Below are 12,027 nucleotides of genomic sequence, written 5' to 3' on the forward strand. Positions count from 1 at the left end.
AAGCATGCGCTCTACCACTGAGCTACATCCCCAGCTTGACTACTGTATGACTTGTAAATCAGATCCAACATCTACACTTATTAAGGGGTTATTACAATTATAAAGGCATTTGGAGATGCTGGGGATTGAACCCAGGACCTCATACATGCAAAGCATGCGCTCTACCACTGAGCTACATCCCCAGCTTGAAATGCTCCAAAGTGGCTAAGATGTTTAGGGTTTTTCGTCTTGCTAGAGGCAAGAAGAACAGAAGAGAATCTACTGTATGACTTGTAAATCAGCTGCAACATCAACACTTATTAAGGGGTTCTTACAACCATAAAGGCATTTGGAGATACTGGGGATTGAACCCAGGACCTCATACATGCAAAGCATGCGCTCTACCACTGAGCTACATCCCCAGCTTGACTACTGTATGACTTGTAAATCAGATCAGGGGTTCTTACAAACATAAAGGCATTTGGAGATGCTGGGGATTGAACCCAGGACCTCCTACATGCAAAGCATGCGCTCTACCACTGAGCTACATCCCCAGCTTGACTACTGTATGACTTGTAAATCAGATGCAACATCTACACTTATTAAGGGGTTCTTACAAACATAAAGGCATTTGGAGATGCTGGGGATTGAACCCAGGACCTCATACATGCAAAGCATGCGCTCTACCACTGAGCTACATCCCCAGCTTGAAATGCTCCAATGTGGCTAAGATGTTTAGGGTTTTTCGTCTTACTAGAGGCAAGAAGAACAGAAGAGAATCTACTGTATGACTTGTAAATCAGCTGCAACATCAAAACTGATTAAGGGGTTCTTACAATCATAAAGGCATTTGGAGATACTGGGGTTTGAACCCAGGACCTCATACATGCAAAGCATGCGCTCTACCACTGAGCTACATCCCCATCTTGACTACTGTATGACTTGTAAATCAGATGCAAAATCTACACTTATTAAGGGGTTATTACAATTATAAAGGCATTTGGAGATGCTGGGGATTGAACCCAGGACCTCATACATGCAAAGCAAGCGCTCTACCACTGAGCTACATCCCCAGCTTGAAATGCTACAATGTGGCTAGGATGTTTAGGGTTTTTCGTCTTCCAAGAGGCAAGAAGAACAGAAAAGAATCTATTGTATGACTTGTAAATCAGACGCAACATCTACACTTATTAAGGGGTTCTTACAAACATAAAGGCATTTGGAGATGCTGGGGATTGAACCCAGGACCTCATACATGCAAAGCATGCGCTCTACCACTGAGCTACATCCCCAGCTTGAAATGCTCCAAAGTGGCTAAGATGTTTAGGGTTTTTCGTCTTGCTAGAGGCAAGAAGAACAGAAGAGAATCTACTGTATGACTTGTAAATCAGCTGCAACATCAAAACTTATTAAGGGGTTCTTACCATCATAAAGGCATTTGGAGATGCTGGGGATTGAACCCAGGACCTCATACACGCGCTCTACCACTGAGCTACATCCCCAACTTGACTACTGTATGACTTGTAAATCACATGCAACATTTACATTTATAAAGGGGTTATTACATTTATAAAGGCATTTGGAGAAGATGGGGATTGAACCCAGGACCTTATACATGCAAATCATGAGCTCTACCACTGAGCTACATCCCCAGTTTGAAACGCTACAATGTGGCTAAGATGTTTAGGGTTTTTCGTCTTACTAGAGGCAAGAAGAACAGAAAAGAATCTATTGTATGACTTGTAAATCAGCTGCAACATCAAAACTTATTAAGGGGTTCTTACAATCATAAAGGCATTTGGAGATGCTGGGGATTGAACCCAGGACCTCATACAGGCGCTTTACCACTGAGCTACATCCCCAGCTTGACTACTGTATGACTTGTAAATCAGCTGCAACATCAAAACTGATTAAGGGGTTCTTACAATCATAAAGGCATTTGGAGATACTGGGGTTTGAACCCAGGACCTCATACATGCAAAGCATGCGCTCTACCAATGAGCTACATCCCCAGCTTGACTACTGTATATCTTGTAAATCAGATGCATAATCTACACTTATTAAGGGGTTATTACAATTATAAAGGCATTTGGAGATGCTGGGGATTGAACCCAGGACCCCATACATGCAAAGCATGCGCTCTACCACTGAGCTACATCCCCAGCTTGAAATGCTACAATGTGGCTAGGATGTTTAGGGTTTTTCGTCTTCCAAGAGGCAAGAAGAACAGAAAAGAATCTATTGTATGACTTGTAAATCAGACGCAACATCTACACGTATTAAGGGGCTCTTACAAACATAAAGGCATTTGGAGATGCTGGGGATTGAACCCAGGACCTCATACATGCAAAGCATGCGCTCTACCACTGAGCTACATTCCCAGCTTGAAATGCTCCAATGTGGCTAAGATATTTAGGGTTTTTCGTCTTACTAGAGGCAAGAAGAACAGAAGAGAATCTACTGTATAACTTGTAAATCAGCTGCAACATCAAAACTTATTAAGGGGTTCTTACAATCATAAAGGCATTTGGAGATACTGGGGATTAAACCCAGGACCGCTCTACCACTAAGCTACATCCCCAGCAAAGCTCCTATGTGGCTAAGATGTTTAGGGTTTTTCGTCTTACTAGAGGCAAGAAGAACAGAAGAGAATCTACTGTATGACTTGTAAATCAGCTGCAACATCAAAACTTATTAAGGGGTTCTTACAATCATAAAGGCATTTGGAGATGCTGGGGATTGAACCCAGGACCTCATTCACGCGCTTTACCACTGAGTTACATAACCAGCTTGACTACTGTATGACTTGTAAATCACCTGCAACATCAAAACTTATTAAGGGGTTCTTACAATCATAAAGGCATTTGGAGATGCTGGGGATTGAACCCAGGACCTCATACACGCGCTCTACCACTGAGCTACATCCCCAACTTGACTACTGCATGACTTGTAAATCACATGCAACATTTACATTTATAAAGGGGTTATAACAATTATAAAGGCATTTGGAGATGGTGGGGATTGAACCCAGGACCTTATACATGCAAATCATGTGCTCTACCACTGAGCTACATCGCCAGTTTGAAACGCTACAATGTGAGAATCTACTGTATGACTTGTAAATCAGCTGCAACATCAAAACTGATTAAGGGGTTCTTACAATCATAAAGGCATTTGGAGATACTGGGGTTTGAACCCAGGACCTCATACATGCAAAGCATGCGCTCTACCACTGAGCTACATCCCCAGCTTGAAATGCTCCAAAGTGGCTAAGATGTTTAGGGTTTTTCGTCTTGCTAGAGGCAAGAAGAACAGAAGAGAATCTACTGTATGACTTGTAAATCAGCTGCAACATCAAAACTTATTAAGGGGTTCTTACCATCATAAAGGCATTTGGAGATGCTGGGGATTGAACCCAGGACCTCATACACGCGCTCTACCACTGAGCTACATCCCCAACTTGACTACTGTATGACTTGTAAATCACATGCAACATTTACATTTATAAAGGGGTTATTACATTTATAAAGGCATTTGGAGATGATGGGGATTGAACCCAGGACCTTATACATGCAAATCATGAGCTCTACCACTGAGCTACATCCCCAGTTTGAAACGCTACAATGTGGCTAAGATGTTTAGGGTTTTTCGTCTTACTAGAGGCAAGAAGAACAGAAAAGAATCTATTGTATGACTTGTAAATCAGCTGCAACATCAAAACTTATTAAGGGGTTCTTACAATCATAAAGGCATTTGGAGATGCTGGGGATTGAACCCAGGACCTCATACAGGCGCTCTACCACTGAGCTACATCCCCAGCTTGACTACTGTATGACTTGTAAATCAGCTGCAACATCAAAACTGATTAAGGGGTTCTTACAATCATAAAGGCATTTGGAGATACTGGGGTTTGAAACCAGGACCTCATACATGCAAAGCATGCGCTCTACCACTGAGCTACATCCCCAGCTTGACTACTGTATATCTTGTAAATCAGATGCAAAATCTACACTTATTAAGGGGTTATTACAATTATAAAGGCATTTGGAGATGCTGGGGATTGAACCCAGGACCTCATACATGCAAAGCATGCGCTCTACCAATGAGCTACATCCCCAGCTTGAAATGCTACAATGTGGCTAGGATGTTTAGGGTTTTTCGTCTTCCAAGAGGCAAGAAGAACAGAAAAGAATCTATTGTATGACTTGTAAATCAGACGCAACATCTACACGTATTAAGGGGCTCTTACAAACATAAAGGCATTTGGAGATGCTGGGGATTGAACCCAGGACCTCATACATGCAAAGCATGCGCTCTACCACTGAGCTACATCCCCAGCTTGAAATGCTCCAATGTGGCTAAGATGTTTAGGGTTTTTCGTCTTACTAGAGGCAAGAAGAACAGAAGAGAATCTACTGTATGACTTGTAAATCAGCTGCAACATCAAAACTTATTAAGGGGTTCTTACAATCATAAAGGCATTTGGAGATACTGGGGATTAAACCCAGGACCGCTCTACCACTAAGCTACATCCCCAGCAAAGCTCCTATGTGGCTAAGATGTTTAGGGTTTTTCGTCTTACTAGAGGCAAGAAGAACAGAAGAGAATCTACTGTATGACTTGTAAATCAGCTGCAACATCAAAACTTATTAAGGGGTTCTTACAATCATAAAGGCATTTGGAGATACTGGGGATTGAACCCAGGACCTCATACAAGCGCTCTACCACTGAGTTACATAACCAGCTTGACTACTGTATGACTTGTAAATCACCTGCAACATCAAAACTTATTAAGGGGTTCTTACCATCATAAAGGCATTTGGAGATGCTGGGGATTGAACCCAGGACCTCATACACGCGCTCTACCACTGAGCTACAGCCCCAACTTGACTACTGTATGACTTGTAAATCACATGCAACATTTACATTTATAAAGGGGTTATAACAATTATAAAGGCATTTGGAGATGGTGGGGATTGAACCCAGGACCTTATACATGTAAATCATGCGCTCTACCACTGAGCTACATCGCCAGTTTGAAACGCTAAAATGTGGCTAAGATGTTTAGGGTTTTTCGTCTTACTAGAGGCAAGAAGAACAGAAAATAATCTACTGTACGAGCTGTAAATCAGATGCAACATCTACACTTATTAAGGGGTTCTTACAATCATAAAGGCATTTGGAGATGCTGGGGATGGAACCCAGGACCTCATACATGCAAAGCATGCGCTTTACCACTGAGCTACATCCCCAGCTTGAAATGCTCCAAAGTGGCTAAGATGTTTAGGGTTTTTCGTCTTGCTAGAGGCAAGAAGAACAGAAGAGAATCTACTGTATGACTTGTAAATCACATGCAACATTTACATTTATAAATGGGTTATTACAATTATAAAGGCATTTGGAGATGATGGGGATTGAACCCAGGACCTTATACATGCAAATCATGCGCTCTACCACTGAGCTACATCCCCAGTTTGTAATGCTACAATGTGGCTAAGATGTTTAGGGTTTTTCGTCTTACTAGAGGCAAGAAGAACAGAAAAGAATCTACTGTATGACTTGTAAATCAGCTGCAACATCAAAACTGATTAAGGGGTTATTACAATTATAAAGGCATTTGGAGATGATGGGGATTGAACCCAGCACCTTATACATGCAAATCTTGCGCTCTACCACTGAGCTACATCCCCAGCTTGAAATGCTACAATGTGGCTAGGATGTTTAGGGTTTTTCGTCTTCCAAGAGGCAAGAAGAACAGAAAAGAATCTATTGTATGACTTGTAAATCAGACGCATCATCTACACGTATTAAGGGGTTCTTACAAACATAAAGGCATTTAGAGATGCTGGGGATTGAACCCAGGACCTCATACATGCAAAGCATGCGCTCTACCACTGAGCTACATCCCCAGCTTGAAATGCTCCAAAGTGGCTAAGATGTTTAGGGTTTTTCGTCTTGCTAGAGGCAAGAAGAACAGAAGAGAATCTACTGTGTGACTTGTAAATCAGCTGCAACATCAACACTTATTAAGGGGTTCTTACAACCATAAAGGCATTTGGAGATGCTGGGGATTGAACCCAGGACCTCATACACGCGCACTACCACTGAGTTACATAACAAGCTTGACTACTGTATGACTTGTAAATCAGCTGCAACATCAAAACTTATTAAGGGGTTCTTACAATCATAAAGGCATTTGGAGATGCTGGGAATTGAACCCAGGACCCCATACACGCGCTCTACCACTGAGCTACATCCCCAACTTGACTACTGTATGACTTGTAAATCACATGCAACATTTACATTTATAAAGGGGTTATAAAAATTATAAAGGCATTTGGAGATGGTGGGGATTGAACCCAGGACCTTATACATGCAAATCATGCGCTCTACCACTGAGCTACATTGCCAGTTTGAAACGCTACAATGTGGCTAAGATGTTTAGGGTTTTTCGTCTTACTAGAGGCAAGAAGAACAGAAGAGAATCTACTGTATGACTTGTAAATCACATGCAACATTTACATTTATAAATGGGTTATTACAATTATAAAGGCATTTGGAGATGATGGGGATTGAACCCAGGACCTTATACATGCAAATCATGCGCTCTACCACTGAGCTACATCCCCAGTTTGTAATGCTAGAATGTGGCTAAGATGTTTAGGGTTTTTCGTCTTACTAGAGGCAAGAAGAACAGAAAAGAATCTACTGTATGACTTGTAAATCAGCTGCAACATCAAAACTGATTAAGGGGTTATTACAATTATAAAGGCATTTGGAGATGATGGGGATTGAACCCAGCACCTTATACATGCAAATCTTGCGCTCTACCACTGAGCTACATCCCCAGCTTGAAATGCTACAATGTGGCTAGGATGTTTAGGGTTTTTCGTCTTCCAAGAGGCAAGAAGAACAGAAAAGAATCTATTGTATGACTTGTAAATCAGACGCATCATCTACACGTATTAAGGGGTTCTTACAAACATAAAGGCATTTAGAGATGCTGGGGATTGAACCCAGGACCTCATACATGCAAAGCATGCGCTCTACCACTGAGCTACATCCCCAGCTTGAAATGCTCCAAAGTGGCTAAGATGTTTAGGGTTTTTCGTCTTGCTAGAGGCAAGAAGAACAGAAGAGAATCTACTGTGTGACTTGTAAATCAGCTGCAACATCAACACTTATTAAGGGGTTCTTACAACCATAAAGGCATTTGGAGATGCTGGGGATTGAACCCAGGACCTCATACACGCGCACTACCACTGAGTTACATAACAAGCTTGACTACTGTATGACTTGTAAATCAGCTGCAACATCAAAACTTATTAAGGGGTTCTTACAATCATAAAGGCATTTGGAGATGCTGGGAATTGAACCCAGGACCCCATACACGCGCTCTACCACTGAGCTACATCCCCAACTTGACTACTGTATGACTTGTAAATCACATGCAACATTTACATTTATAAAGGGGTTATAAAAATTATAAAGGCATTTGGAGATGGTGGGGATTGAACCCAGGACCTTATACATGCAAATCATGCGCTCTACCACTGAGCGACATTGCCAGTTTGAAACGCTACAATGTGGCTAAGATGTTTAGGGTTTTTCGTCTTACTAGAGGCAAGAAGAACAGAAAAGAATCTACTGTATGACTTGTAAATCAGCTGCAACATCAAAACTTATTAAGGGGTTTTTACAATCATAAAGGCATTTGGCGATACTGGAGATTGAACCCAGTACCTCATACATGCGAAGCATGCGCTCTACCACTGAGCTACATCCCTAGCTTGAAATGTGCCAATGTGGCTAAGATGTTAAGGGTTTTTCATCTTACTAGAGGCAAGAAGAACAGAAGAGAATCTACTGTATGACTTGTAAATCAGCTTGCAACATCAAAACTTACTAAGGGGTTCTTACAATCATAAAGGCATTTGGAGATACTGGGGATTAAACCCAGGACCTCATACATGCAAAGCATGCGCTCTACCACTGAGCTACATCCCCAGCTTGACTACTGTATGACTTGTTAATCAGATCCAACATCTACACTTATTAAGGGGTTATTACATTATAAAGGCATTTGGAGATGCTGGGGATTGAACCCAGTACCTCATACATGCAAAGCATGCGCTCTACCACTGAGCTACATCCCCAGCTTGAAATGCTACAATGTGGCTAAGATGTTTAGGGTTTTTCGTCTTGCTAGAGGCAAGAAGAACAGAAGAGAATCTACTGTATGACTTGTAAATCACATGCAACATTTACATTTATAAAGGGGTTATTACAATTATAAAGGCATTTGGAGATGATGGGGATTGAACCCAGGACCTTATACATGCTAATCATGCGCGCTACCACTGAGCTACATCCCTAGCTTGAAATGCTCCAATGTGGCTAAGATGTTTAGGTTTTTCGTCTTACTAGAGGCAAGAAGAACAGAAGAGAATCTACTGTATGACTTGTAAATCAGCTTGCAACATCAAAAGTTATTAAGGGGTTCTTACAATCATAAAGGCATTTGGAGATACTGGGGATTGAACCCAGGACCTCATACATGCAAAGCATGCGCTCTACCACTGAGCTACATCCACAGCTTGACTACTGTACGACTTGTAAATCAGATGCAACATCTACACTTATTAAGGGGTTCTTACAATCATAAAGGCATTTGGAGATGCTGGGGATTGAACCCATGACCTCATACATGCGAAGCATGTGCTCTACCACTGAGCTACATCCCCAGCTTGAAATGCTCCAATGTGGCTAAGATGTTTAGGGTTTTTCGTCTTACTAGAGGCAAGAAGAACAGAAGAGAATCTACTGTATGACTTGTAAATCAGCTGCAACATCAAAACTTATTAAGGGGGTCTTACAATCATAAAGGCATTTGGAGATACTGGGGATTAAACCCAGGACCGCTCTACCACTAAGCTACATCCCCAGCAAAGCTCCTATGTGGCTAAGATGTTTATGGTTTTTCATCTTACTAGAGGCAAGAAGAACAGAAGAGAATCTACTGTATGACTTGTAAATCAGCTGCAACATCAACACTTATTAAGGGGTTCTTACAATCATAAAGGCATTTGGAGATGCTGGGGATTGAACCCAGGACCTCATACACGCGCTCTACCACTGAGTTACATAACAAGCTTGACTACTGTATGACTTGTAAATCAGCTGCAACATCAAAACTTATTAAGGGGTTCTTACAATCATAAAGGCATTTGGAGATGCTGGGAATTGAACCCAGGACCCCATACACGCGCTCTACCACTGAGCTACATCCCCAACTTGACTACTGTATGACTTGTAAATCACATGCAACATTTACATTTATAAAAGGGTTATAAAAATTATAAAGGCATTTGGAGATGGTGGGGATTGAACCCAGGACCTTATACATGCAAATCATGCGCTCTACCACTGAGCTACATTGCCAGTTTGAAAAGCTACAATGTGGCTAAGATGTTTAGGGTTTTTCGTCTTACTAGAGGCAAGAAGAACAGAAGAGAATCTACTGTATGACTTGTAAATCAGCTTGCAACATCAAAACTTACTAAGGGGTTCTTACAATCATAAAGGCATTTGGCGATACTGGAGATTGAACCCAGTACCTCATACATGCGAAGCATGCGCTCTACCACTGAGCTACATCCCTAGCTTGAAATGCGCCAATGTGGCTAAGATGTTTAGGGTTTTTCATCTTACTAGAGGCAAGAAGAACAGAAGAGAATCTACTGTATGACTTGTAAATCAGCTTGCAACATCAAAACTTACTAAGGGGTTCTTACAATCATAGAGGCATTTGGAGATACTGGGGATTGAACCCAGGACCTCATACATGCAAAGCATGCGCTCTACCACTAAGCTACATCCCCAGCTTGAAATGCTACAATGTGGCTAAGATGTTTAGGGTTTTTCGTCTTCCAAGAGGCAAGAAGAACAGAAAAGAATCTACTGTATGACTTGTAAATCAGCTGCAACGTCAAAATTTATTAAGGGGTTCTTACAATCATAAAGGCATTTGAAGATACTGGGGATTGAACCCAGGACCTCATACATGCAAAGCATGCGCTCTACCACTGAGCTACATCCCCAGCTTGAAATGCTTTAATGTGGCTAAGATGTTTAGGGTTTTTCGTCTTACTAGAGGCAAGAAGAACAGAAGAGAATCTACTGTATGACTTGTAAATCAGCTTGCAACATCAAAACTTATTAAGGGGTTCTTACAATCATAAAGGCATTTGGAGATGCTGGGGATGGAACCCAGGACCTCATACATGCAAATCATGCGCTCTACCACTGAGCTACATCCCTAGCTTGAAATTCTCCAATGTGGCTAAGATGTTTAGGGTTTTTCGTCTTACTAGAGGCAAGAAGAACAGAAGAGAATCTACTGTATGACTTGTAAATCAGCTTGCAACATCAAAAGTTATTAAGGGGTTCTTACAATCATAAAGGCATTTGGAGATACTGGCGATTGAACCCAGGACCTCATACATGCAAAGAATGCGCTCTACCACTGAGCTACATCCACAGCTTGACTACTGTACGACTTGTAAATCAGATGCAACATCTACACTTATTAAGGGGTTCTTACAATCATAAAGGCATTTGGAGATGATGGGGATGGAACCCAGGACCTCATACATGCAAAGCATGCGCTTTACCACTGAGCTACATCCCCAGCTTGAAATGCTCCAAAGTGGCTAAGATGTTTAGGGTTTTTCGTCTTGCTAGAGGCAAGAAGAACAGAAGAGAATCTACTGTATGACTTGTAAATCACATGCAACATTTACATTTATAAAGGGGTTATTACAATTATAAAGGCATTTGGAGATGATGGGGATTGAACCCAGGACCTTATACATGCAAATCATGCGCTCTACCACTGAGCTACATCCCTAGCTTGAAATGCTCCAATGTGGCTAAGATGTTTAGGGTTTTTCGTCTTACTAGAGGCAAGAAGAACAGAAAAGAATCTGCTGTATGACTTGTAAATTAGCTGCAACGTCAAAACTTATTAAGGGGTTCTTACAATCATAAAGGCATTTGGAGATACTGGGGATTAAACCCAGGAACTCATACATGCAAAGCATTCGCTCTAACACTGAGCTAAATCTCCAGCTTGACTAGTGTACGACTTGTAAATCAGATGCAACATCAATACTTATTAAGGGGTTCTTAAAATCATAAAGGCATTTGGATATGCTGGGGATTGAACCCAGGACCTCATACATGCGCTCTACCACTGAGTTACATAACCAGCTTAACTACTGTATGACTTGTAAATCAGATGCAACATCTACACTTATTAAGGGGTTCTTAAAACCATAAAGGCATTTGGAGATTCTGGGGATTGAATCCAGAACCTCATACATGCGAAGCATGCGATCTACCACTGAGCTACAACCCCAGCTCGGCTTTAACACTTTTGCTAAATGAGGGTTTTTCATGTTATGTGAGACAAAACGAACAGTAAAGGAACTACTATACGACTTGTAAAATAAGATGCAAAAGTGACACTTACTCATGTGTTCTTAAACCGAAAAAGTACTTGGAGATGCTGGGGATTGAACCCAGGACCTCATACATGCGAAGCATGCGCTCTAACACTGAGCTACATCCCCAACGGACCATGGTTTCTCCCAGCGGTTGGTCTTGTTTCTGGATTTACCATGGTGACAGTTCTGTTCTCTGATGGCTTGAAGGTCTTGTAGCTTGTCACTGAAAGACATTGAGTTGTAGTGACAATGTGGGCCTTCTGGTGCCAGGGTTTGGATGTTACAGTTGAGAACGGATGGTGTTTTGAGGGCCTTTCCTTTTGAGGAGGCCTGGTGCTTGTTAAAGGCCTTCTGTGTCAGGTCACGCAGCTGACGAATAGTCATTGTGCGGGGGCAGGCGATGATCCCTAAATGATGTCTCACAATAGGGTGTAGATTTCTGAGGAAGAGGCTCTTGAAGCTGATGTCCTCCTCCATCTCAGGTTCATTGCGAGCACCAAAGTAAGCATATCGGAGTCGGTTTGACCCTGTTTGATGTCCA

The 12,027-nt window shown here is 41.8% G+C and overlaps 24 non-coding genes across 24 annotated transcripts in view; all 24 read right to left on the bottom strand.

The window, feature by feature from the left end:
* trnaa-ugc (transfer RNA alanine (anticodon UGC)) overlaps window positions 1–32 on the bottom strand; it is a 72-nt gene extending 40 nt beyond the window's left edge. Inside the window, exon 1 of the tRNA in view lies at window positions 1–32. This exon is cut by the window's left edge and continues 40 nt beyond it. This is a non-coding gene — a tRNA (tRNA-Ala).
* Window positions 33–110: 78 nt separating this feature from the next.
* Window positions 111–182, bottom strand: trnaa-ugc (transfer RNA alanine (anticodon UGC)). Its single transcript has one exon. It is a non-coding gene; the product is annotated as a tRNA-Ala (tRNA).
* A 147-nt stretch (window positions 183–329) lies between these two features.
* Window positions 330–401, bottom strand: trnaa-ugc (transfer RNA alanine (anticodon UGC)). Its single transcript has one exon. It is a non-coding gene; the product is annotated as a tRNA-Ala (tRNA).
* Window positions 402–461: 60 nt separating this feature from the next.
* trnaa-ugc (transfer RNA alanine (anticodon UGC)) lies at window positions 462–533 on the bottom strand. The gene has a single exon. It is a non-coding gene; the product is annotated as a tRNA-Ala (tRNA).
* A 78-nt stretch (window positions 534–611) lies between these two features.
* On the bottom strand, window positions 612–683 carry trnaa-ugc (transfer RNA alanine (anticodon UGC)). Its single transcript has one exon. It is a non-coding gene; the product is annotated as a tRNA-Ala (tRNA).
* Window positions 684–830: 147 nt separating this feature from the next.
* trnaa-ugc (transfer RNA alanine (anticodon UGC)) lies at window positions 831–902 on the bottom strand. The gene has a single exon. It is a non-coding gene; the product is annotated as a tRNA-Ala (tRNA).
* Window positions 903–980: 78 nt separating this feature from the next.
* trnaa-ugc (transfer RNA alanine (anticodon UGC)) lies at window positions 981–1,052 on the bottom strand. The gene has a single exon. It is a non-coding gene; the product is annotated as a tRNA-Ala (tRNA).
* Window positions 1,053–1,199: 147 nt separating this feature from the next.
* Window positions 1,200–1,271, bottom strand: trnaa-ugc (transfer RNA alanine (anticodon UGC)). Its single transcript has one exon. It is a non-coding gene; the product is annotated as a tRNA-Ala (tRNA).
* Window positions 1,272–1,919: 648 nt separating this feature from the next.
* Window positions 1,920–1,991, bottom strand: trnaa-ugc (transfer RNA alanine (anticodon UGC)). Its single transcript has one exon. It is a non-coding gene; the product is annotated as a tRNA-Ala (tRNA).
* Window positions 1,992–2,069: 78 nt separating this feature from the next.
* On the bottom strand, window positions 2,070–2,141 carry trnaa-ugc (transfer RNA alanine (anticodon UGC)). The gene has a single exon. It is a non-coding gene; the product is annotated as a tRNA-Ala (tRNA).
* A 147-nt stretch (window positions 2,142–2,288) lies between these two features.
* Window positions 2,289–2,360, bottom strand: trnaa-ugc (transfer RNA alanine (anticodon UGC)). Its single transcript has one exon. It is a non-coding gene; the product is annotated as a tRNA-Ala (tRNA).
* Window positions 2,361–3,154: 794 nt separating this feature from the next.
* On the bottom strand, window positions 3,155–3,226 carry trnaa-ugc (transfer RNA alanine (anticodon UGC)). The gene has a single exon. It is a non-coding gene; the product is annotated as a tRNA-Ala (tRNA).
* Window positions 3,227–4,024: 798 nt separating this feature from the next.
* On the bottom strand, window positions 4,025–4,096 carry trnaa-ugc (transfer RNA alanine (anticodon UGC)). The gene has a single exon. It is a non-coding gene; the product is annotated as a tRNA-Ala (tRNA).
* A 147-nt stretch (window positions 4,097–4,243) lies between these two features.
* trnaa-ugc (transfer RNA alanine (anticodon UGC)) lies at window positions 4,244–4,315 on the bottom strand. The gene has a single exon. It is a non-coding gene; the product is annotated as a tRNA-Ala (tRNA).
* An 844-nt stretch (window positions 4,316–5,159) lies between these two features.
* On the bottom strand, window positions 5,160–5,231 carry trnaa-ugc (transfer RNA alanine (anticodon UGC)). The gene has a single exon. It is a non-coding gene; the product is annotated as a tRNA-Ala (tRNA).
* Window positions 5,232–5,816: 585 nt separating this feature from the next.
* On the bottom strand, window positions 5,817–5,888 carry trnaa-ugc (transfer RNA alanine (anticodon UGC)). The gene has a single exon. It is a non-coding gene; the product is annotated as a tRNA-Ala (tRNA).
* A 1,086-nt stretch (window positions 5,889–6,974) lies between these two features.
* trnaa-ugc (transfer RNA alanine (anticodon UGC)) lies at window positions 6,975–7,046 on the bottom strand. Its single transcript has one exon. It is a non-coding gene; the product is annotated as a tRNA-Ala (tRNA).
* An 868-nt stretch (window positions 7,047–7,914) lies between these two features.
* Window positions 7,915–7,986, bottom strand: trnaa-ugc (transfer RNA alanine (anticodon UGC)). The gene has a single exon. It is a non-coding gene; the product is annotated as a tRNA-Ala (tRNA).
* A 77-nt stretch (window positions 7,987–8,063) lies between these two features.
* On the bottom strand, window positions 8,064–8,135 carry trnaa-ugc (transfer RNA alanine (anticodon UGC)). Its single transcript has one exon. It is a non-coding gene; the product is annotated as a tRNA-Ala (tRNA).
* Window positions 8,136–8,501: 366 nt separating this feature from the next.
* Window positions 8,502–8,573, bottom strand: trnaa-ugc (transfer RNA alanine (anticodon UGC)). Its single transcript has one exon. It is a non-coding gene; the product is annotated as a tRNA-Ala (tRNA).
* A 78-nt stretch (window positions 8,574–8,651) lies between these two features.
* Window positions 8,652–8,723, bottom strand: trnaa-cgc (transfer RNA alanine (anticodon CGC)). Its single transcript has one exon. It is a non-coding gene; the product is annotated as a tRNA-Ala (tRNA).
* A 1,065-nt stretch (window positions 8,724–9,788) lies between these two features.
* On the bottom strand, window positions 9,789–9,860 carry trnaa-ugc (transfer RNA alanine (anticodon UGC)). Its single transcript has one exon. It is a non-coding gene; the product is annotated as a tRNA-Ala (tRNA).
* A 147-nt stretch (window positions 9,861–10,007) lies between these two features.
* Window positions 10,008–10,079, bottom strand: trnaa-ugc (transfer RNA alanine (anticodon UGC)). The gene has a single exon. It is a non-coding gene; the product is annotated as a tRNA-Ala (tRNA).
* A 1,461-nt stretch (window positions 10,080–11,540) lies between these two features.
* Window positions 11,541–11,612, bottom strand: trnaa-cgc (transfer RNA alanine (anticodon CGC)). Its single transcript has one exon. It is a non-coding gene; the product is annotated as a tRNA-Ala (tRNA).
* Window positions 11,613–12,027: the final 415 nt, after the last annotated feature.

Source organism: Paramisgurnus dabryanus, chromosome 6 (genome assembly GCF_030506205.2).
Source record: "Paramisgurnus dabryanus chromosome 6, PD_genome_1.1, whole genome shotgun sequence".
Taxonomy (NCBI): domain Eukaryota; kingdom Metazoa; phylum Chordata; class Actinopteri; order Cypriniformes; family Cobitidae; genus Paramisgurnus; species Paramisgurnus dabryanus.